Below are 25,782 nucleotides of genomic sequence, written 5' to 3' on the forward strand. Positions count from 1 at the left end.
TGTTACAGAGAAGTGAGAATGCAAAACTTGTAGCCATTCCTACATATAGTTTCTCCCAGGAATATCTGATGCTCTCTAGATCTACTAAAGTTATAAAAGGGGAACTACTATATGAGGTATTATGCTTGATAGAAATGAAAAGAGCTAACATTTATGGTGCTAGGTACCAGGCAGTTTCTTTGTGCATGGACCACCTTAACTAAATCCTCATAATGACAATTCATTAAAGTGTTATTATCTGAGCTATTTTTTAAAATTGAATAAACTAAAGCATAAAAAGGATAAACACAAGTTTCACAAATTATACATACAACTTCCATATAAGTAATGGAATTGGGATTCAAATCTAGGTAGTGGGGCTCAAAAGCTTTAACTCATCAATGTCCTATACATATGGTTCCCAAATTATGTGCTGGAACACTCTGGGATATAACTCATGGGTTTACCTTAAGAAATTATAATTTTTCTGGAGAAACATTCCTTAGATACCATGTAGGTTATTGTATCAAAGTTGTTTGCACCTAACTAATCAACAAATGGAATTGTTCAACATTTCTTTTGGCCTTGGGATGTTATGAAAAAGGGTATTGTGAGCTAACGTGTTGGGAACCTCTACTCTACAGTGTTCTGTTTCCACGCAGCAACTTGAGTGTGTAATGAGATTCCAGGCAGTTCTACCACTTGTATCTGAAATATCTGCATTGTTGTTTGTAATTATTTTTTATTAACATTGTTAGCTAGCGTATTGCATTTCAATCATTACTGTTAGCATTATTGTTTTGTGTAGTTGTTATATCCTATTTGGAAGTAAGTGTGGGTAAAAGAAATCTTATAAGGAGGTTCATCTGCTTTGTTTTGCCCACTCTGGGCACCTAAATATTGAATCTAACAATATTTAAGAAAAAAAAGAAAGAATTCACCGACCCAGGGATTGTGTGTAAGACAGTTTAACTCAGGACTTTATAACAAGATGAAAAATGCACTGAGATGAGCTAATCACATTGTCATGGAAACTATCGATTAATATACAAGTTAATGTTTGAGAAATATTCTATAATTTCTTTAAAAAGTTCTGATATTAAAATTGGTTTCTAGTATGGGTCTTCGGTTCCTCCTTCTTAAAAATTTGATGATAATTCTTAATTATCTGTAGCTGTAGAAACAGTTTAGGTCAGGACTGAAATTTTCTTGTAGACTTTTGGAATCCACTGTAATGGTCCTCTTGTCTTAAATAATGCCCATTTCTTGCTTCAGGGGCACTTATTGTTAGCCAGGAAATCATACTTGACTTTTGTTTATCCACTTGTTCAAAGTTTATATTGAAATCCTAGTATTAATTAACCATGTTCCTTGGAAGGATTTGCTTTCTTCTGATATTCCCTGCCAGCTATTGGCCACCTCTTCTTGTTATAGAAAATGAGGAGACAAAACTATTTTTCTGGACTTGCCTTTTCTCTGCAGTAATAATAATTAGTCAGTCAAGGCAATGAGAGCATTTTAAAAATCTCTCTGCTTGTCTCCTATCAGGAAAATGGATTCTCTGTTTATCAGCAACATGGCTTGACTTGTCCTAAGCCATTAAAAATGCAATTTACCTTGTTCCCTGCTGAGTATTAGTAACTGGGATCTTCTTGCCCAATAATCTGTCTGGAATGGGGTAACCTTGTTGATAAGCGGAAGTGTTATGGGCTGAATGTTTGTGTCTCTCCAAAATTTGTATGTTGAAGCCTCAATCCCCATTGTGATTGGCATTTGGAGATGAGGCCCCTGAGAGGTAATTAAAGTTCCATGAGGTCATAAGGGTGGGGCTCCCATGATGGGGTTGGTGCCCCTAAAAGAACAGACACCAGAATGTCTTTCCTGCCCCCCTCCCACCCTACCTCCACCATGTGAGGACCCAGAGAGAAGGTGGCCACCCATTCAAACCAGGGAGAGAACTCTCCCCAGAACCTGACTAGACTGGAACCCTTATCTCAGACTTCCAGCTTCCACAGCTGTGAGAAAATGAATTGTAAGCTACCCAGTCTATGATGTTTTATTATGGCAGCCCTGACTAATAAAATTAGGTACTCAAAATTTTTTCTTACTTGTCTGATTAATGGTTAGCATACTAATATCTCCTCAACTGATTTATTTTAACTCAGCCTAATAACCTATGGACACTATGAACTGAATAAAACAAGATGATAAAAATTTTTCGCAAAACATTGACCTATGTTTGCCTGAATGATACAGATCCTCCAATCTTCCTTCCATTCAGCTGACGAGACCAAGTCACCAACTGATGTTTTTAGCGTGAATTCACAAAAGAAATGTAGACAAACACCGTATACTCCCTTGCTCAGAAAATAGACCACGTTTGCTGCCTTAGCACATAGCTATGAGTGAGATGGTAGCCAGTCTGTGACTGCCTAGGAAAGCTTCAGACACTGCTTCAAACATTAGAATATGCCTGAATAGTGTTAGTGGTTGTAATAACAAGAATAGCAAACAACTATAATCATATTAAGTCTAAAAAGCAGAATGTGTTGGCCTGACAGATGATTCATTGCATTTTATGCTGAAATAATATAATTTTAGTAATTTGGGGAAGTAACTGTATGTAGGAGTGAAGTCTCTCTCTCCCTCTCTCTTTTTGGACTGGTTGAAAACTTTTCTGAAAGATGAGCTTGTTTATAGTTACTTTGGTGAGTATTAATTGGGAATTGAAGGCAAATGTTAGCATGCCAGTAATCCTGTGCAATGTGGAAAATTTTATACTTCATTGCAATTGTGAGTTCAGACAAATTTGGCATCCAAATATTCATATACCTTCCTATATGCCATAGTATTATATTCTATTGAGAACGGGCCCTTGCAAGTTCCCTTACTGCATTTGCGTAAACAAGATCTTAATTAAAATATAAAATTAAGATACTGTATGAAGGCTTATTTTTAGCCTTTTGAAAGATGTTGATTCTTTCATTTCATATTTTTTTCCTTCATGGTTACTATTTTGGTATATCTTTCTGATTTTGACCCTCATTCATATTCTGTTTTTGATATTTAGTATTTTAAGCCATTTTTTTTTTCTGGGGCTGTGTCTCAAAATCTGTTTCAAATAAAAGAGAGCTCTCCAGTTCTGGTCCTGAGGCTGACTGCTGACTGATGCTAGGAAGAATCAGGCATATGAGAACATACCTTGAATCTTTTCAAAAATATTCGGTTTGATATCCAAGCTCCAGAAATGATCTCATAGGTGTGGGGTAGGGTCTAGGGCAGAGGTTTTCAACTTTTTACACTTGGGGACCAGTGCAAATAGAATTATTTCAGGGATCACTAAGGCAGAAATCAAATTCAGCATAAGTGAATTTGACTAAGGTTACAGGGTTGATAATCTTCATACATCAGGGTGGTTAAGTCTTTTGTGGACTAGCACAAAATTTCTGGCAGATTGGTAACAGTCCGCAGACCAACAATTGAAAAATACTGGTCTAGGGAGTGTGTATATATATATAAATATAAATATATATATTTAAAAGATCCCAATTTCATCACAATGTGCAGCCAAGAATAAGGAGCACTGGAATGGAACAGTTTTAGCTGAAAACTTTCTTGTTTGAGATGACCGAGCCTGTAGGTTGGTATTGTACAGGGCTTGCCCTGAGGTTTTTAATTTGTAGAATAAAACATCTAAACTATCCCTAGTGAAGAACAGACTTCTTTTAGTTCTGAATCATTTAGACAGGTTCTCTCCATCATGCCTTTCTGTAGTCTTTGCTGTTTCCAAGGTGACTCTTATTTCTTTATCTGCCTCTATTGTATTATCTAGGCAGAGGGTTATTCTTCTTCACGTGGAACTGTGTATGGCTCTTTGAAATACCTTTGCTCTGAAGCTATGTTCTTCGCTGGTTCTGATGATTGGGATAAAATTGACTTGGACAAATTTGTCACTGTTATTGAAACCATGATACACAATATACAGACTACTGATTCTATGCTGGTTACTTTGCTTTTAGATTAAAAATAAAATGTATAGAGGTAAGGCACACATGAAACTGTTCAATGCTGTAATGACTTGATTAGTAATGAATACGCTAGTGAATCCTCAGGATTCACTACTTTCATATGCTAAGTGGGCAAAAAAGATAGTAAAAATCAGTCTAGTAGGAAAGATAAATCTCCTGCCTCAAATGGTCATCTAAACAGCTCTGATCAAGAATTGGTCATTATGACAAAAGCACATAGGAAGGGCACTAAAATCAATCGATAGCACCACTGAAAACTTTTGGTAGAGGGGACATCTGGGGATGATCTTAAATGATGAGTAAGAATTAGCTGAGTGCGGGTAAGTGGAAGAATATTCTAGGCAGAGGAGATAACAAGAGCAAAGGCACGGATGGTAGAAGTCATGGTGTGCTTCTTGAGACTGAACATGCTGTGATTTGCTTGAATATCAAATATCAGCAGGGAGAAAATGGTATTTTGGTTGATTGCTTGTGAATTTAGATTAGATGGTGAAGTAAGTCGAGTACAGATGGCTTCTTTAACAGGCAATGCCTGGCTTAGGTAAAACCAAGGTAGAAAATCAGGATTCAAACTTATGCTGGCTCTCAACTTGTTTTTTTGCTACTACATCTTACACAGGGTAAGGTATTATCTGAGAACACTTACCACATGGTGGGCAGCAGGGACACGTGGTGTGAGTGTGGGATAAGAGTGCATTATATTCAACTCTCTCTACCTTCTATGTTAAACCCTCAAGTATTTGTGCATTAATTAGGAACTGTGTTGAAGCTGATGGAAGTGAGCTAGTTACAGTCTCTGAAATATTTCTCTTCACATGCTTATGAACGACATCTTTTGTAAGCTCCTGGAGGCCAGTAATGTCTAATTTACATTTCCGTCTTTCTAGTGACTCACTAAGTGGTAGTATATAATAACAATTTAATGTTACTTGGATGGATGTGGGGGGGCAGGATGAAAGGGCTAAGTAAGGTGCCTAGGAATGCTACACAAAACACTAAATATCATTATAAGATTAAAATCATATAACAATATGTAAGATTAATGTTACAGATAAGATAAAATGTGATAAAATATACATAAGATTAAAATAGAGGAGAAAGCCACTTTAGTAAGACATTCCACTGTGCTTTCTGAAAGATATGTTGGTACTTGGTAAGAAAGGGGGAGGGCAGGAGCAACGACAGAGAGGCACACATGAAATAAACTGCTATCAATACTAGATACTTTTCAGCTATTTTATGTTAGAAACACAAAACATCTACAAAGTAAGGTGGATCATTCAAGAATCAGATCTTCCATCTTATAAGAACCATCAAAACAGTGGCCCCACAAAGTAGAAATAATGTGAGTTTAGAGGAAGGTAATTACAGAAAATCAAAAGCCCCCTAAGTGTTCCTATGATTGATGTGAGTTCTTTTGTAACAACTGACAAACATCTTTGTTGTCAGATCATATCCATTGGTCACTCAAACACGGCATTCTCTTTGCCTTTTCTTTTCTTTTCTTTTCTTTTCTTTTCTTTTCTTTTCTTTTCTTTTCTTTTATTTTTCTTTCTTTTTTTTAATCTGAAGCCTGCTTACCTCTCTCCATTCTTTATTAGATCCTTTGGAGACTCTGCAGTACAGGAGACATTTGTAAGCAAGAAGGCGATTTATAATACAAAACAACTGAACTGATGATGTACGGCCATTCGTGCCGATGTGGAGAGACCAAACTTTTGAAATCCCAATGGTCTTGCCTGATTGCTGCGGAAAATTGAAACCAAACCCTAGATGTTTGGGAACAGTTTGATTAGAGACAGGTGAAAGTGCTTGCTTGTTCTAGAAGGCTCTGTGGCTTTAAGGTTGAATCTCTGGTAGCTCATGTATTGTACATTCGGACAGAGCATAATTCAGGATGCTGCAAGGGTCAAGTCTGTGCTTCTTCTAAGCGGAAATAAGGCTTCAGACTTTGGGAATGGAGAAGTGTAACTGTGCTCTCCAAGTATAAAGATGCTATTTGATTACAAAATCCCGGCCAGTCCATGGTTTCACTTCATTTAGTTCAGCCACAGGTCAGAGACAACTAAAATGACCAGTTTTTGATTATGTCTGGGTCATCTATCTCTGCCTTTTGGTGGTCTTTAAAGGGAGTGATCTCCATTGGAGTCTCACTTTTGAGAGCACACTTTAAATTTTATTCAGCTGCATGGGTTTTGGGATGAAAGCGACCAACTGTACAATATCCAATTTTCATCAAAATAAAATGAAATTTGAAGTCCTTAGAAAACAAATGATTTTTAGTCCTATGGCTGTGGTAGGGAGGAAAGCCATGGGGCTTTCAAGGTAAGACAGGCAGAGTGGGGAATGGAGTTTGCAGATTCTGTGCTCTAACGGCTCAGAACTTCCTTGAGCTTTCCTGCAAAGGGTTTAGTTATTCCTTTCCTTGGATTGTTCTGATTCTTTCATAATCATCCACATGTTTCTTTGGTTAGCTGCATGAAAATAACAATATGTGATTCCTTCCACTTGAGCAAAATCATCATCTTGATACTCAAGGAACGGTATGCCCCCAGCTTATTATAATTCTAACAACCATTTTTTTTTTTTGGAATAAAATAATTTAGTCAATGATGGGAAGATGATACTTGTTTTAACACTTCACAGAAGAAAGCAGGTAAGAATCTTGCTGAAAAGGAAGTTGCAGAAATTTAGTTTGATATATATATAGATTTTTTTGCTAGATTTTTTTTGTCACTGAATTTAATCAGTCTGTGACCTGAGATGTTTGGGGGAGACCTCAACCACCCTTGGGCTTTTACCTTTGGTGACCTGATGAGCTACTGATTTCCAAGTTAACTGATATCCAAAGAGTACATGAACCCACTGAAAGAAAACATCCACAGCCTCGTTTTGCATTCCCCACCCATTTTCCTTGATTTGTTTATACTCTTGCGATTACTGTCATTTGATTGTCCAACTACTTCCCACTGATAACAGTTCATGTTGCAACGATTATGAAGAGAACAGGAAAGTGAACACAATGTGCTCAGTTTTCTGTCTACAATCAGAACTATAATCTTGCGGCCGCCTTTGGAGACTATGGCAGAATAAGATGCGCTTTCTTCTCAGTTTGGCAGAAGGCTAATGTTTGGATGGGAAAGTATGTTCAAATTTAAGTGAGATCCACATTTCACATGTTTTGGCTAATATAAAGTCAGTTGAAGACTGGGTAGTTAATGAATGCAGAAAAAATTAACTTCACATTCAAGGCAATTTACCCTGTTAGTCAAAGTAAAGCACTATAATAATTTAAAAAATTAAGTATATATAGGAATCATCCATCGCTGGTGCTGGAAATTTGAATATGTTATTGGTGAATCAGTAGAGGTGACCAAGGTATTTTGTAGTGAATTTTTAAGCAAAATGTTTATAATGATCTTTGAGTTTGCTGACTAAATTAAATAAAATGAAGTAAGATGTTTATTTTATATTTTAAGAATGATTGATTTCATAGCTGGAGAACTGTCTATGGTTTTGATGTGATATTTCTAGGACATGGTCAATAATATCATATTTTGATATCCTTTCTCACATTCCTTCTGAATCTGAGTTAATTTACTGTTTATAAAGTTGACAGGGAGCAATAATGGGTGGATGCCGTATGTCCCAATGGGAAAACTGGTGTTAGCTATGTTCTGAACCCTTTCCATGCCTTGACCGACAAAAAGGTCCTTATTTAAGGGAATTTTTTTTACAATGTTTAAAACATATCTATTGCTCATGATAAAATCTACTCATTCATAGAAACATCTGAAGTCTTAGAGAGTCTTGACTCAAATAATGTCAATTGACATCAAGCTTCTGAATTGCAAAATTGGTTATCCTGTTTGTAACATTTCCTCATCACACTCTATTAGGTCAGTATTTTCAAGAGATACCTCCTCCTATTACCCTCAGTCTGTCTTCTCATCTAGTTACCATAGATAATGTTACATAATATACATGGACAGTGACTACCTTATCCACAAGTGTCCAAACCATCTCTTAAGCATTGGTTCAAAGGAATGATGCCTCAGCTTAGATAGCCAGGTCAGAAACAAGTTCATGGTGTGTTTTCAATGATTTCTAAATGTACCATTCAGAGTGGAGTAAAGAAACGGAGGAGAGACCTACATGGGAATTTCTTACCGTTTTGAAAGAATAGTGCCTAAAGATGTTTCCACAATGATATTGGACATTCCTCCAGAGATATGTGGAGTAACTTGCACTTCCTTCACTTTTCTTAAAGTGAAAAGAGAGAACAGTAGTCTGCTGCAGATATCATGGGACTGAACCCAATCAATCAGAACTGGAGGACCCTGCAGGTCTAGAGGTGGGGACATGTGATGGACCTCCTTAAGGCTCTTTTGTACTGTATTTCCCCAGGTAGAAGATGCACCTTTTTTTTGGAAGAATTTGAGTTCTAAAAACTAGGTGCATCTTATACAGTGGTGGTGGCATTTCCAATGCCATAGATGAAATTGAGGACTAGGCAATATATGAAGACAGTGATTTGTCATCAGACACAGATGAGGACAAATTAATGGATGGGAGTTCTGACAGTGATGGGTAGTTGTATGAATTTTATGATGAATAAAACTTGAGCTCAATAACTTTATGTAATACATTTTTTTTTCAAATTTCGGGCCCCAAAATTAAGGTGCGTCTTATACATGGGGAAACACGGTAACTATACTGCTCACAAAAATTAGGTGATATTTCAAAATAAATATGAAGCAATAAAGAAGGAAGCATTGATTTTGTTTTATTAAACAAGAGCATTAGAAAAGCAAATGACAAATCAAAGAAAGTTGTTCAATTATGCAAATGAGATGCAAAACCAACTTTTATTTCTGGTAAAAATACACTATACAAAAGGCTGAGAAGTACTGGAGTATCTGCACATTCCCTGATCCCCTAATTTTTTTTTTTACAGAGACAGAGAGAGAATCAGAGAGAGGGATAGATAGGGACAGACAAGAACGGAGAGAGATGAAAAGCATCAATCATTACTTTTTCGTTGTGACACCTTAGTTGTTCATTGATTGCTTTCTCATATGTGCCTTGACCGTGGGGCTACAGCAGACCGAGTAACCCCTTGCTCGAACCAGCGACCTTGGGTCCAAGCTGGTGAGCTTTGCTCAAACCAGATGATCCTGCGCTCAAGCTGGTAACCTCGGAGTCTCAAACCTGGGCCCTCCACATCCCAGTCCAATGCTCTATCCACTGTGCCACCACCTGGTCAGGCTGATCCTCTAATTTTTGTAGCAGTATATATCCAAAGAACTCCTTAAGAAGCTAGCTTAGTGCACCCAGCACTTTCCTTTTCTAGTACATTTTCAATTTTTCCCCCATGCTTTCTTTTCTTCATGTACGTGTAATAGTTGAAATCCAACATTTTTATAGCAGCTGTCTTTTACAAAGACCTCCATCTAGGTCTCGCCTGGGTCAATCCCCTTCACTCTGTAGAGATGGCAGAGAGTTAAAGCAGCAAGATTATTAGCATGTCTTTCTATATGTAGTGTATCAATACTCCTCAAATCTCAATACACTTAATTTAATACAGTTTTCAGAGGAGGGAAAAACAAGTTGATTTCTTCTTAATGTGATTTTCTTGAGTTTACTGAAAACATAGGCCATTGTATGTCTTTGGATCTCATAGACAGTCATGGTCCTTGGACACTTCAACAAAAAAATAACTAATACTATTAAAAGTACCATGTTAAACTTTCACAAGAGTTCCGTACCATGGGAACACTTGAGGAATTCTGAAAACAATGTCAACAGGCTTGGGCGAATGGGTAAGGAAAACTTTCTATGAATTAATTTATCTTAAAATGGTTCAAGAACTGGACTGCTTTATGGTCCTGAAGCATCCCTTCACTTCCAACATCCTAATAGCCACACAGCTCCTTTGTATCTGCTGCTACTTCACAACAAGCTCTGAATCATTCCTGGGAGTCTGAGCTTTTCTGGGAGTCCACCAACATCTAATTTCTGTATATGGATAAATTTAAAAGGGTAATTAGATTTAGTTCTTATTTCAGCTCATTTCCTTATTTTCCTAAACTATTTCCGAAACTTCGGCAATCAAAATACCATACTTCTGAATATGTTTATGTTTGGTTCTATCATTAGTGGCCAGGTATGTGTTTTCCTTCTAAGAGGCTTTTGAAACACTTTTCCTTACCCAGGAATTAAATTTTTTAACAATGGCAAACTGCCCGCTCTGTGCCATGGCCTCTGGTCCACACAGCCAAGTCTGAGCAGTCTGGCTTACCACTGGAGGATTGTCTTCCAATGTGATTTCTTCTCCCTACTGCCCTTTGAGCCTATGTGGAAAGGAAAACCAGCACACGACTTTTTCCCTGCCTCATTTAGCAAGTAACGTCCTGCTCTTCATGCGTTGTATGCAACTGCTCATAGAGAAATCTCACTGCTATCAAGTCAATTGTTATTTTACAGAAAATACTGATGTTCATCAGCTTACACTAGCCCCAGCATTATTCTCCTATAAGAGATAACATGAAACTACTCAGAATCATAACTGAAGCATACGTTTGACGTACACAACATTATCAAAGATCCAATGTCTTCTTGAGTGACTTTTTACTGAATAATTTATATTAATTTTGCAACGGCATGAAAATAAAATTGTTTTTATAAATGTAGTAGCATTATTATTATTATTATTATTGATACTTTAATTTTATTGATGATGTTTGTTTGATATTTTTTACCTAATTAAATTTTTTCAATTGGATTTCTAAGTTATATTTACTTTTATTATTATCAATTTTTGTTTTTCTCTCCTTTAGGCTCTGAAAGTCAAAGAGAGCTAAAAGCTGAACTTTTTTTTTAATTTATTTATTAAATTTAATGCAGTGACATTGATAAATCAGGGTACATATGTTGAGAGAAAACATCTCTAGATTATTTTGACAATTGATTGTGCTGTATACCCCTCCCTCTAAGTTAAATTGTCTTCTGTCACCTTCTACCTGGTTTACTTTGTGCCCCTCCCCTCCCCCAACCCCTCTCTCCTTCTTCACCCCCTCCCCCCTCCCCCCAGTCCCCACCCTGTTGCCATCACATTCTTGTTCATGTCTCTGAGTCTCATTTTTATGTCCCTTCTATGTATGGATTCATATAGTTCTTAGTTTTTTTTCTGATTTACTTATTTCACTCCGTATAATGTTATCAAGGTCCATCCATGTTGTTGTAAATGATCTGATGTCATCATTTCTTATGGCTGAGTAGTATTCCATAGTATAAATGTACCAAAGCTTTTTAATCCACTCGTCCTCTGATGGACACTTGGGCTGTTTCCAGATCTTCGCTATTGTGAACAATGCTGCCATAAACATGGGGGTGCATTTCTTCTTTTCATACAGTGTTATGGTGTTGTTGGGGTATATTCCTAACAGTGGGATAGCTGGGTCAAAAGGCAGTTCAATTTTCAGTTTTTTGAGGAATCTCCATACTGTTTTCCACAGTGGCTGTACCAGTCTGCATTCCCACCAGCAGTGCAGGAGGGTTCCCTTTCCTCCACATCCTCGCCAGCACTTATTCTGTGTTGTTTTGTTGATGAGCTCCATTCTGACTGGTGTGAGGTGATATCTCATTGTGGCTTTAATTTGCATTTCTCTAATGATTAGTGATGTTGAGCATTTTTTCATATGCCCATTGGCAATCTGTATGTCCTCTTTGGAGAAGTGTCTATTCATCTCTTTTACCCATTTTTGGATTGGATTATTTGTCTTTCTGGTGTTGATATTTACAAGTTCTTTATAAATTTTGGTTATTAACCCCTTATCAGACGTATTGTCAAATATGTTCTCCCATTGTGTAGTTTGTCTCTTTATTCTGTTCTTGTTGTCTTTAGCTGTGCAAAAGCTTTTTAGTTTGATATAGTCCCATTTGTTTATCCTGTCTTTTATTTCTCTTCCCCGTGGAGATAAATCAGCAAATATATTGCTCCGAGAGATGTCCAAGAGCTTACTGCCTATGTTTTCTTCTAAGATGCTTATGGTTTCACGGCCTACATTTAAGTCTTTTATCCATTTTGAGTTTATTTTTGTGAATGTTGTAAGCTGGTGATCTAGTTTCATTTTTTTGCAGATAGCTGTCCAATTTTCCCAACACCATTTGTTAAAGAGGCCATCTTTACTCCATTGTATTTCCTTACCTCCTTTGTCAAATATCAGTTGTCCATAGAACTGTGGGTTTATTTCTGGGTTCTCTGTTCTGTTCCATTGATCCATATGCCTGTTCTTATGCCAGTACCAGGCTGTTTTGAGTACAATGGCTTTGTAGTATAACTTGATATCAGGAAGTGTGATACCTCCCACTTTACTATTCCTTTTTAAGATTACTGAGGCTATTCGTGTTCTCTTTTGGTTCCATATAAATTTTTGGAATATGTGGTCTATATCTTTGAAGTATGTCATTGGTATTTTAATTGGTATTGCATTGAATTTATAGATTGCTTTGGGTAATATAGACATTTTAATGATGTTTATTCTTCCTAACCATGAGCACGGTATATGCTTCCACTTGTTTGTATCTTCCTTGATTTCTTTTATCAATGCTTTCTAATTTTCCAAGTACAAGTCTTTAGTCTCCTTGGTTAAGTTTATTCCTAGGTACTTTATTTTTTTGGTTGTAATAGTGAAGGGAATTGTTTCCTTAATTTCTCTTTCTGACTGTTCATTGTTGGTGTATAAAAATGCCTCTGATTTCTGAGTATTGATTTTATATTCTGCCAATTTGCTGAATTCATTTATCAGGTCCAGTAGCTTTTTGACTGAGACTTTTGGGTTTTCTATATACAATATCATATCATCTGCAAATAATGATAGTTTTACTTCTTCTTTTCCAACTTGAATGCCTTTTATTTCTTTTTCTTGTCTGATTGCTGTGGCTAGGACTTCCAGGACTATGTTAAATAAGAGTGGTGAAAGGGGGCACCCCTGCCTTGTTCCTGATCTTAAGGGGATTGCTTTTAGTTTTTGCCCATTGAGTATGATGTTGGCTGTGGGTTTCTCATAGATGGCTTTTATCATGTTGAGGTATGTTCCCTGTATTCCCACTTTGCTGAGAGTTTTGATCATGAATAGGTGCTGGATTTTATCAAATGCTTTTTCTGCATCTATTGAAATTATCATATGGTTTTTCTCCTTTTTGTTTATGTGATGAATCACATTGATTGATTTACAAATATTGTACCAGCCTTGCCTCCCCAGAATAAATCCCACTTGATCATGGTGTATGATTTTTTCCATATATTGTTGGGTCTGGTTTGCTAATATTTTGTTGAGGACTTTAGCATCTATATTCATCAGAGATATTGGCCTATAATTTTCTTTCTTTGTGTTGTCTTTGCCTGGTTTTGCAATCAGAATTATGCTCGCCTCATAAAAGGAGCTTGGAAGTCTTCCTTCCTCTTGAATTTTTTGAAATAGTTTGAGAAGGATAGGAGTTAGTTCTTCTTTGAATATTTGGTAGAATTCAGTTGTGAAGCCATTGGGCCCCGGACTTTTCTTTGTTGGGAGTTTTTTGATAACTGTTTTGATCTGATTTGTTGTATTCGGTCTGTTTAGGTTTTCTGATTCTTCCAGATTGATTTTTGGAAGATTGTATGTTTCAAGGAATTTGTCCATTTCATCTAGGTTGTCTAGTTTTTTGGCATACAGTTCTTCATAGTATTTTCTTACAATATTTTGTATTTCTGTTGTGTCAGTTGTTATTTCTCCTCTCTCATTTCTAATTTTATTTATTTGAGTCCTCTATCTCTTTTTCTTGGTGAGTCTAGTTAAAGGTTTATCAATCTTGTTTACCTTTTCAAAGAACCAGCTCCTAGTTTCATTGATCCTCTGTATTGTTTCTTTAGCCTCTATGTCATTTATTTCTGCTCTGATCTTTATTATTTCCTTCCTTCTACTACATTTGGGCTTTACTTGCTGTTCTTTTTCTAGTTCTTTTAGATTCAGGGTTAACTTGTTTATTTGAGCTTTTTATAGCTTCTGAAAGTGTGCCTGTAGTGCTATGAACTTCCCTCTCAGCACTGCTTTTGCTGTGTCCCATAAATTTTGAGTTGTTTTATGCTCATTGTCATTCGTTTCTAGGAATTTTTTTATTTCTTCTTTGATCTCATTCTTAATCCATTCATTATTTAACAACCTGCTATTTAGTTTCCATGTGTTTGAGAATTCCTGAGCTTTTCTGTTGTGATTCATTTCTAGTTTCATGCCGTTGTAATAGGAGAAAGTGCTTGATATGATTTCAGTCTTCTTAAATTTGTTGAAAGCACTTTTGTGCCCTAACATGTGGTCTATCCTAGAGAATGTACCATGAGCACTTGAAAAGAATTTATATTCTGCTGGTTTAGGGTGAAAGGTTCTGAAGATATCTATTAATTCGAGTTGATCTAGTGTTTCCAATAAGTCTGCTGTTTCTTTGTTAATTTTCTTTCTTGAGGATCTATCTAGTGATGTTAGTGGGCTATTGAAATCCCCTACTATTATAGTATTGCTGTTGATCTCACCCCTTAAATCCATCAAAGTCTGCTTTATATATTTGGGGCTCCTATATTAGGTACATAGATATTTATAATAGTTATATCTTCCTGTTGGATTACTCCCTTTATCATTATGTAGTGGCCTTCTTTATCTCTTACTATATCCTTTGTTTTAAAGTCTAATTTGTCTGATATAAGTATTGCTAACCCAACTTTTTTTTCATTTCCGTTTGTATGAAATGTTTTTTTCCATCCTTTTACCTTCAATCTATGTGTGTCTTTTGTTCTAAGGTGTGTCTCTTGTAGACAACATATGTATGGGTCCTGTTTTCTTATCCATGTAGCTACCCTATGTCTTTTGATTGGATCATTTAATCCATTTACATTTAAGGTTATTATTGATATGTAGTTGTTTATTGCCATTTTATTCTTTAAAGGTGTATTCCTTTTTTGCTATATTCTTTTCCCACTTTGATCTGTTTACAACAGGCCCTTAACATTTCCTGCAGCATTGGTTTGGTTGTACTGAATTCCTTGAGTTGTTTTTTATCTGGGAAGCTTTTTATTTCTCCTTCAATTTTAAATGATAGCCTTGCTGGATAAAGTAGTCTTGGTTGTAGGTTCTTGTTCTGCATTACTTTGAATATATCTTGTCATTCCCTTTTGGCCTCAAGTGTTTCTGTTGAGAAGTCAGATGTCATCCTTATGGGGGCTTAGGTGATAGCTTTTTTTTTCTCTTGCAGCTTTTAAGATTTTCTCTTTGTTGCTTAGTTTGGTATTTTAATTATGATGTGTCTTGGTGTAGGTTTCTTTGGGTTTCTCTTTAATGGAGTCCTCTGTGCTTCTTGGACTTGTGAGAGTTTCTCTTGCATTAATTTAGGGAAGTTTTCAGCTATGATATGATTGAACAAAGTCTCTATCCCTTGTTCTTTTTCTTATTCTTCAGGAACCCCTATGATGCAGATGTTATTTCTCTTCATGTTGTCACAGAGCTCTCTAAGAATTTCTTCTCACTTTTTGAGTCTCTTTTCTCTTTTCTTCTCTGCTTTCGTGCCTTCATTCCAGTTGTCCTCTAACTCACTGAAACAATCCTCTGCTCTATCTATCCTGTTTTTAATTCCTTCCATTGTGGTCTTTATTTCTGATATTTATTTGTCATCTCCGACTGATTCTTTTTTACACTTGCTATTTCTTTATTTAGGTGTTCATAATGACCATCCATTGTTGTTCTAAGATCCCTAAACATCCTTACAATCATTATTTTGAACTCCACATCTGGAAGTTTGGTTATTTCCATATCACTCAGTTCATCTCCTAAAGGTGACTCTTGTGGTTTCATTTGGATTGCACTTCTTTGTCTTCTCATTATCTGTTTTTGGGTGTTTTATTTGTAGAGTTGGTTGAGTCTAGGCTTGGTCTTGTCTGCCTCCAGTTTTCAGTTGTGTTATTTCTAGATCTTCTTGGGTTGGTATCAGCTGTTATCTGTAATCCACTTTCGGATTTGTGCAGCTTTGAAGTCTTGATTTGTTTGTTTTCTTAACAGGTGATAGTGTTGTTTACTGATGTCAGCAGGGGGCTTCCTTGAAAGTGTATCCAGGAATGTGATCAGTGTAACCTGAGACTCTGAAGGCCTCTTTAGCCAGCTAATCTCACTGGGGGCAGGGTGTTTTCTCAGCTTCAGTAGGGGGAGGTGTATCTCAGATCTCCATGGAGACCTGAGTTACTGCCCCTCCTCCCCACTTCTTGTTTTCAGCTGTGTCTTGTTGTGCTGATTGGAGCTGGATAGATGTCTTGAGATCTTTGATCTGGAAGCACTTCAGCTCTGTTTTGTGAAAGGTCTGTCCCTTCCCCAGCTATGGCCGCCTCCAGCACAGATGAGTGAGCTTTTTTAGTTTGTTTCCTGCATTCCTTTGCCCCTCACAGTCTGTCCCTCTCCCTGTCCTTTCCACTTGGGAGATAAGCTGGTCTTTTCAATACATGTCACTCCCTGGTCGCCAGGCAAGTGGCTGTGAGCAGTAGTTTCTGCTCTTTTCCCTGTGTGAGATCCCCTCTGGGCTCTCAGCCTCACCTCCCCCCATTCCTGTAAGCAGAGGAGATTCAGGCACTCCCTACCAGGATTGTTGTGGCTTCTTTGCTCCTTGGTTTTTGAGAGCTGTTCTTGAAGTTCAGAGTTGGTTTTTCATGCTGATTTTTTCTAAATTGATTTGTATTCCAGTTTGGTGGTGAGAACTGGGCGTCTGTGCGTCCGCCTACTCTGCTGCCATCTTTTTCTCCCTTATTATTATTACTGAGAGTAGAGACAAACTGAGGTGATTTGGCAAAACTTAAGCAATTAAATTCCATTCTGGCAAAGCATTAGTAGTCAACAGACCTTATGTGCTTACTATCTGCTCTATGTGTACATGTTCCTCATTTAATTTTCACACAATTCTATAAAGGAAACTATTCCTTGTCTCATTTTATGGATGGATAAACTAAGGCTTTGAGAAATTTTTGAGATGCCCCATTTACACAACTAGAAAGAGGCAAGCCTGGAATTGTCTTTGTCTAATCTGATCTCAAAGCCTGATTTCGTAACCACTATACTAATTTCTATTTTTTTTAATTGAATGCCCAGCACCTGGCTCTAAGTAAAGATGAATAAGATTTGCTATAGTCTGTATTATCAATGAGTTTATAAATTGGGGACATATATGTAGAAATCGCTAAAGAAATAAGAAGTGCTAGAATAGAGGCTGGGGTAGTGGTGGAGAAGGAGAGCTCTCGCAGAAGAAAGGAACAGAATGTACAAAGATGTAAAAATAAGGAATGAGTTAGGCCACGGCAGGTGGAAGAAGATGACCCTGGAGAGGTGGAAAGATGGTTCAGGGCATCTGCAGATCATCTCCGTGAAGTGCAGCAATCTCTACAGACCTTGCTAGAGACAAACAGGGCAGGGTTTCTGCCATTAAAAAATATCTGCGTGAATAGACATGCAAAAAAACCCAACAACACCTTTTTAAATCACTGAGTGAATAAATTGGTGTGGCAGTCTGGAGAAGCAAATGTTTATTCAGTTTGGGGAATCCCATAATGATCCCTGGGGGAAGTTGCCCCTCAGTTGGGCATTGCTCATGAAAGTTTTAGAACCTCTACATTCTCTTCTGGCTCCATCAACCCTAATGTATTATGATCTATGGAAAACAAAGTGCTTGTATTTATCATACTTGGTTTGAAGGGATCTGGCTTTTCCCCCCTCGTTGTGAGGTGTCCAAAGCTGGTTGTGGTATATTTTCTAAACTATTTTGAAATTGGTTGGCATTATGTAAGTTGAGATTTTTGAATCATTCAAGCAACTTGAAAACTCTACATATTGGTAAAAATCATTCCTAGACATCATGTTTATTTCTCAAGTGGTGGCACTATTTTTAAAAATAAAGGACTTCAAAACCTTCAGCTATATTTTTCAACCATGACACAATGTTTTTCAAGCATATGCAAACAATGACAGAGAGAAATCATTGAGCTTAGAGGGGAGTAAGAGGAAGCTCAATTTAAAAGTTTGTTAACAAATATTATGATTTGTTATTTAACAGTTGGCTCCATTTGGCATTTTGGAGATTTTCTCAAGTGCAGGAGTGTGTTATATATTAAGATTTATTTGTGTATTAAGGAAACACCTTTGGTTGAAATGTGGCTGGCATATTTAACTGAATCAAAATTGAGGAGAATTGCCCTGATTGGGTAGTTAAATTGGTTAGAGTATCATCCCAATACACCAAGATTACAGGTTCCATACCTGGTCAGGGCACAATCAAGAATCAACCAATGATTGCATAAATAACTAGAACAACAACTTGTTCTCTCTCTTCAAATCAATCAATAAAAAAATAAATAAAAATTGAGAAGACAACACATTCTGAAAATTGATAATACTTTGAGCAATATTTACAAATACACAAAATATTTTGTTAATTTTCTGTGCCTACTACTCCTGTCTGTAATTTTTTTTTTTTTTGTATTTTTCTGAAGCTAGTAACGGGGAGAGACAGTCAGACAGACTCCCGCATGTGCTCGACCGAGATCCACCCAGCACGCCCCCCAGGGGGGGACACTCTGCCCACCAGGGGGCGATGCTCTGCCCCTCCGGGGTGTCGCTCTGTTGCGACCAGAGCCACTCTAGCGCCTGGGGTAGAGACCATGGAGCCATCCCCAGCGCCCGGCCATCTTTGCTCCAATGGAGCCTCAGCTGCGGGAGGGGAAGAGAGAGACAGAGAGGAAGGAGAGGGTGAGGGGTGGAGAAGCAGATGGGTGCTTCTCCTGTGTGCCCTGGCCGGGAATCGAACCCGGGACTTCTGCACACCAGGCCAATGCTCTACCACTGAGCCAACCGGCCAGGGCCTGTAATTTTTTTTTAAAGTGAGAACATTCAGAGTTATTATTATTTGGACATTGTACAGCCAGTAGCCACGGCTGTCACAGCAGCCTGGCTCATGCAGGTTTGCATTAGATTTGGATAGATTGTAGAAAAGCAATGGGGCCAAGAAATGGTGGGCCATTTTCTTTATTTCTAGCTTGCACTTGGCCAGCGAGTAAAATCAAACACATGGGCACCAAAATCCATTCACACATTCTCCTCTTCCACAACCAGGAGAATCTTTTCTGAGTTTGCCTCAGCCACCTCCTTTGCCACATTTGACTGCCTCCATCTTGGCTGCTTCTTCCTCAGCAACCACGTAGCCTCTCTCCCCTGTAACAACGTGGTCATCTTCCAAAATGGCCTCCTAGCTCCTCCTTCTTAAAACTTTTCTGCACAAAAATCCCTCCTCCAGCACACATTAGCATAACCAAGCCCCTTCCCAAGTATAAAGGTAATTAATCATATCACCTGGATGACGGTCACTCATGTGGGCAGCACCATTTTTAACAATAAAAGTGAGCAAATCCAGAAAATACAGATTTTGCAAACTTATTTGCCCAACAGACACCCTTTTATTTTCTTGTCTTTCAGCATGGACCATACTTGGAATATTTCAGTAAACTGTCTAATCCTGTTGATTCTGAAGCCTCATTGAGCTAGTGTTAACCTCTCTCTCTTCTTACTATATTTTGATTAGTAATTTGCCTGTGAACCTATTTTTTCACAGGTATCCTTTGCTCCTTTCTCCTACAAAGTATGGAGATTTCCAGATTTTTGTCTCTTAGAAGGATGAGTTGCTGAGTGCATGGTTCATAATGGACTGAATGAAGGATGAGTTTGTAAATGAATTTAGCAACCTTTTCTTTGAATTGAATTTATTGGGATGATACTGGTCAACATAATCATACAGGTTTAAGGTTCCCAATTCCACAGCACATCTCTGTACTTAGTATTGTGTGTTCAACGCCCCCAAGTCATGTCCCTGTCCATCACCACTTATCTCCCCTATATCCTCTACTCCCCCACCAATCATCACATTGTTGTCTGTGTCCATGAGTTTAGTTTCTCTCTCTCTCTCTCTCTCTCTCTCTCTCTCTCTCTCTCTCTCTTTCTTAATCCTGAACTCAGCACTTTCTGATCACAGGATAAAGTTTTAAGCATCTATATTATTTAGGATTAATAGAATTTCTAAAATGTAATGAAGCAACTCAGACACACTGACTGTTGTTGAATTTTCAACACTTTATAATCATTTACATATATTACATTTGTATACCATTGTTAGAGATTTCTCTTGTTCTCTATTATTATTCAAGAATGAAAAAGAGAACTTGAAAAGGCTTGGGGGTGTAAATCTCCACAGCCATTTAGGGAAGTGACTATTTTTTTAATGGTAGAACCACCATTAACAGTGATTAGGTGGCTATTTCTATAGACTCCTTCCTGCTCTTCTAAGGCAGCTTGATCTTTATTTTATTTCCTGAGTAGACTGCTTTACTAAGGAGAGAATGTGTTGAACAGCCAACTCGAATATCAGTCTACTTGGCATTCAGAGCCTCATAAATTATTCTTTTGATTCTTTGACACAAATCAGTCTCATGTGAGTTTGAGTTTCATGAACTAGATTCTTTTTTCTTTGTGACTGATTACCACTGGCAAAGCTGATCATTAAATATCATATCTATTTTTCTATAATCAAGAAGACAAAACTGTGGAATAAAGAAAGGTAATTGAATTTTTTAAGCACCAACCCATTCATGTCACCCCAGTTATTAAACATGAGTTCATTGTATAAACAATTGTAGACATATTGAATAAACAAATGTAGTTAATTATAAAAACCATTGTAGATATCACAGAACATTATAGGCAGGTTTAGATGTCCTTTCTTTTGTTCTTTGTTCTAAGCATAAGATTCTTGGCTAAAATTAGATAAATGTAGCTTAAACTTATTGAACACTTATGATATATTAGACACTGTTTAAATACTTTGTTCATTTTAATCCCTTAATTAACACTATACTGATAAGTTGAACAAAAGTTTAACTTAATGTACTTTATTGACACAATTTTCTTCTGTAAAGATCCTCCTGATATATTTGTAGGCAAGGTGAAATAATCTCTATGAAATATATATGTAGTGGAAAAAACACGACCATGCACATTGCTTTCCTTCTAACAAGGTAAAAGGGAAGAGAATCATGCCAAAATCAGGTTGCCTAATGAATCAATTCCAACATTTTTGGGTGGTAAGGGGGCAGTCACAATATCTCTGAGAGTATTACAAACTGGTATTAACTGACACTGTGTCAGAAAGTTAATAGCTGAGTAATAATTTGTAGTAATTTAGTAATAATCCTGTAGGTTTTGAGTAACTACAGGAAATGTATGAATATTACTAAAATATTGTCATTACAAAAAGCTAATACCAAACTAAGCAGCGTAGATGGAAGTTTCGTGCCTATAAGAGAAGAGGTAATAGAATCATTGTAGTCCCTATTCAAAAATATCACATCTTTAGTTTTGTATTTATTTCTAGGAGGGCCACATATTTATAAGTACATTGACTTCTAGATTAGAATACATTCAAGAAGGATTAGGAAGTGGTGATGGCTGGACATTATTTTTAATAAAAAAAAGAAATTGATGATAGCGAATTGAAAATTTTGAAGGTGTAGGGATCTAATGTTAATCTCAAGTATTTAAAACATCTATCTATGAAAGAAGAATTAGATTTGGTATGTGTTAGATTATAGACCACTAAATCTAAGATTAATGATTGGGAGTTATATGGAGTCATATTTTGGCTCAAAGAAAGAACTTGCTAAGAATAAAAGCTTTCTCTACATAGATTTCCTCACCAAAAAATAGCCCCATGTATGTGTTCAAGAGGAGGTTGGTGACTATCTGTCCAAGGGTTTAAAAACCAAGTCCTTAAAGAGTAAATGTCAAACTAGAGAGCCTGTGTTTTCAATGCTGAGATTTCCTAATTCCATGAATCTGTGAAATTCTTTCTTCTGGATTCAGTTAGACTTATTAAGATTTATGATTCTTTCACTTTTAAAGTATTATGAAGCATACTTTTTTTATACATTAAACCAGCTTATACAGTTATTACATTAAAAAAAGCACACCAGCCACAAACATATTCACGGCCAGGCTGTTCTCCCTGAGAGACCAATGACGATAAAAGGATTTATTTTCAGTTCTTTACTGAGCAATATCCAGTGACTGTGGAAAATAGCCAAGTGGTAATTTGCGGGGCTTCATTAAAATGGGAAAAATATAAGCATGATGTACATTTTCTTTGAATGCTGCAACTGAATTTGTACGTGGTTGTGTTGGGTGTGAGAGTAGAAACGCGAAGGGGCTTACATCATTGGGTGTTGCATTTTTAAGGTTGATTGAAAAACATGAATTTCAGTATTTCTTGTTTATAAAGTCTATAGATATGAGTAAAAAATATATATTTGACAATTTTGTAAATACAGACCCAGGAAAGAAAATACAGTTTGCGTGTTTACATTGGCACACTAGATGGTAGAAGGGAAGTTTAGTTTTTATTTCTGGATGGACAAGACCTTAATGACTGGTTGTTTTCTTTGAATCATTTTGAATGATTCAGATACAATATTGAATATATTTCAATTTCCATTTGATAGCAATTCTATTTTTGTTTTTAACCTGAAGTGCTCAGTTCATAAATTCTTTGTGGCTCACGGTGCCTACTTATTAGCAATCATTGTTAACCTCATTACATCGGTTAGTACCAAATGTTTCTTTAGTGGCATTTGCAAACATTTAGATTAAAAAAAAATAGCTAGCTATTTCATAGTGTCTGTAAATTTAAAATACCAAGGCGACTTTTAAACCTCTCAGTCAGACGTTACAGCTTTTGGAACAAAGCTCTATAGCTAAAATCAGATAAGCTGTGTGTACACATTAGAGTTGGACTGTAACATTTTGCTGAATTAATTAGCAGTCATTTACATCAACTATGAACTTTCTAGGTGACTATTTAGTAGAAAAATAACAGCTTTTTATATCAGTTATTTTTATAAAGTTCTACACACATCACAAAAGTATAGAAAAATTCTGCTATAACATGAAAAATGTATTGTTGAAAAGTGGAAAAGAAATTCGTTTATTGTACACTAAAATAAGGCTTTAGGGGGAAAATTGGCCTAGGGCAGAACACACAACATGTATAAAATTTTGTAACCAAAACACTAAAAAAAAATCATTCTTGCTACTTGAGCAGTAAACTCGGGCACTGGCACGTGGGCAACCTTGACTATAGCTGCTCGGGGACATCAAACGTGCAGAGAAACACAGAGGGTGGGAAGGCTGGCTGATGGCGCTGAGCAGATGCAGGTGGAAGGAAGGGGCGCTCCGATGACAGCACTGGCTTAACGGATTTCCAAGTGAGAACAGGAGGAGGGCACCTGAAGGCAGTGAAAACCAGCGCAAAGCCGGGGCACGCACTTTTTTTGGAGGAAGCTCTGGGTGTAGTGTTCATTTCTAATTTTTAAAAAATAAAATGGAAAGTGCTTCCACTTCTACAGACAAGTGGAGGGATTACTTATCATTTCTGCTCAAATTTGTGATTCTAACCTCACTAGTTTTCTCTCATTGTCTAGAATAAAAGTGTGGAGAGCTTCAAAATGTCTATGTGAATGAGCTAGTTGCTGTTAGAGTGACTTTTTTAGTCTGTGGTGTTTCTGGAATGTGCATGTGTATAAGAATTGTGTGAAGAACTTCTTATAAATAGATTTCTAGAACCCATTTCTGACAAACGCCCAGGTGAGGCTGACCTTGCTGGTGGCAGCAGAGACAACCTTTATAGAGTTGTGAGGCTGTCACAGAACAGACATCTAGTGCTTTCTCTTCCTTCATGTGTGAACTGCAAAACTGGGAGAAATGACGTTGAATATTGGGTCCATACTTTTGAAAATTGAGACTGAATACGAATATCTCATCAAAGCATTTTCACTGACATCTCTACTCACTTCCAAGTGATGTCAACCTTTCTTCTCAGGTGGCCTAGGAGGGTGGTAGACAGATTCACAATGGTGCAGAATGATCAAAATTACCTCAATAGGGTCATCCTTTGTAAATTTAATTCATTATTAGGGTTATGGGAAAATAACACTTTGAAGTAACAGGCATGTATGTATTTGGGTATATCTACCAATTACTACCAAATTAAACATGTTTCTGTATAATACCCAAAGCTTTCAGGAAAACTGACATGCTTTTAGACAGTCTAATTCACTCAATACACTGAATGTGGTTGTTTGTCTGTTTTTATTTTTCTCTACTTTGGAAAGAATAATTTCTCATAGGAAAGAGTTTTCATCTGTGTTTTTGAAGATAAACTTTTGGTAAAGTATAAGCTCATACTGTGTTTCTGTTACAGACTCTTTACATTACGGAATGCAGTGTATGCATCAAAGCACTGCGTGTCTCCGGGCATCCTATGTCTAGTCTGAAAATGAGAGGGTTGGAGACATGATTGCTCAAAACTATTTCAACTGCAATGTCTGTGTGTCTGACATCTGTAAGCGAGCCTTGTAGGAATCCTCTAATAACACAGGCCAATTTTTTTTTTGATACGTTAAACAATTTCTAGATAAGAGAATTTTTAAACAATTTTCTAGATAAATTAAGTGAATCAAGCAATTTTCAGGATAAGTTAAGTGAATCACTTTTCTCATTTTATTTAGTCTCTCTCTTCTTTTCATATACCATCAATGCCCTAAAGAATAGGACATTATTAATGACAATGAAGGGCAGTTTATAGAAAAAGCCAATAATGAGGATTTATAATGTTTGCAGCCTGACCTTTCAAAGGTTTGATCCTAATTGTTCACAGACCTGCCCTCCACGACCCTCATCACCAAGTTGGAAAGAGATCCCTGAGCTGAGAAGATTAGATGAGCTCTACTTGAGCCCTTGAAGGGAAACTCCTGCCCGCATGCTTTTCCATGATATAAAACTTTGGGTTTAGTTTTTTCCATCATTGGAGTAAACAACATGACTTCGTAGAAAAAACAGCAGAAAAAGTCGCTTGACCAGTTTTGAAAAAGACTGCTTTGGTCAAAGCCCAAAGAACCCTTTTATCATGTTACTGAGACTTACCTGAAGCTTCGGAACAGGGACTTCTGTCAAATATAAGGCATACACATAACAACAGGTAGCAGTCGAAGATTGAGACCACATGGATTCTGAGACGGTAGAACTAAGTGCACTGTCTGCCAAGGACAGAGAGAAAATCCGAAAGTTTGTCACTGTTGCTTGTGCCCACTGGTGACACTTTCCACATTTAGTAAATATTGTAAGATAACCCAATAATATAAGTGAATTCATAATAAATACATTGGTGTACTATTCAGTGGCATCGTGTGCTCACTGTTTAGCATCTCATGACCTGAGTTTGCTGCCTGCTTGTGCCATTGTTCTCCTATTTTCTGCAGTCTTGCCATCTGTACAGAGATGTTGATTCTGACTTTGTTTCCTTAAAATCCACCCTTGATGTAGGGTCAGGAAAAACCTGTTCATCTTACTGGGACCAAGGCTGCAGATCCATTCATGTAAAACAAAAGGACAGCTTTTCTTATTCCTCTGATAAAATGTGGGTTAGACTTTGGCATGAATTCTGGGCCCTGAAATGCAATAAGAAACTCAGCGATTTCTTTTGATTTTGATAACTTGAAGACTATACTCTTTTTTTTAAAATAATTTTATTTTTTTAATGGGGTGACATCAATAAATCAGGATACATATATTCAAAGATAACAAGTCCAGGTTATCTTGTCATTCAATTATGTTGCATA

Source organism: Saccopteryx bilineata, chromosome 6, assembly GCF_036850765.1.
Source record: "Saccopteryx bilineata isolate mSacBil1 chromosome 6, mSacBil1_pri_phased_curated, whole genome shotgun sequence".
NCBI classification, from domain to species: Eukaryota; Metazoa; Chordata; class Mammalia; order Chiroptera; family Emballonuridae; genus Saccopteryx; species Saccopteryx bilineata.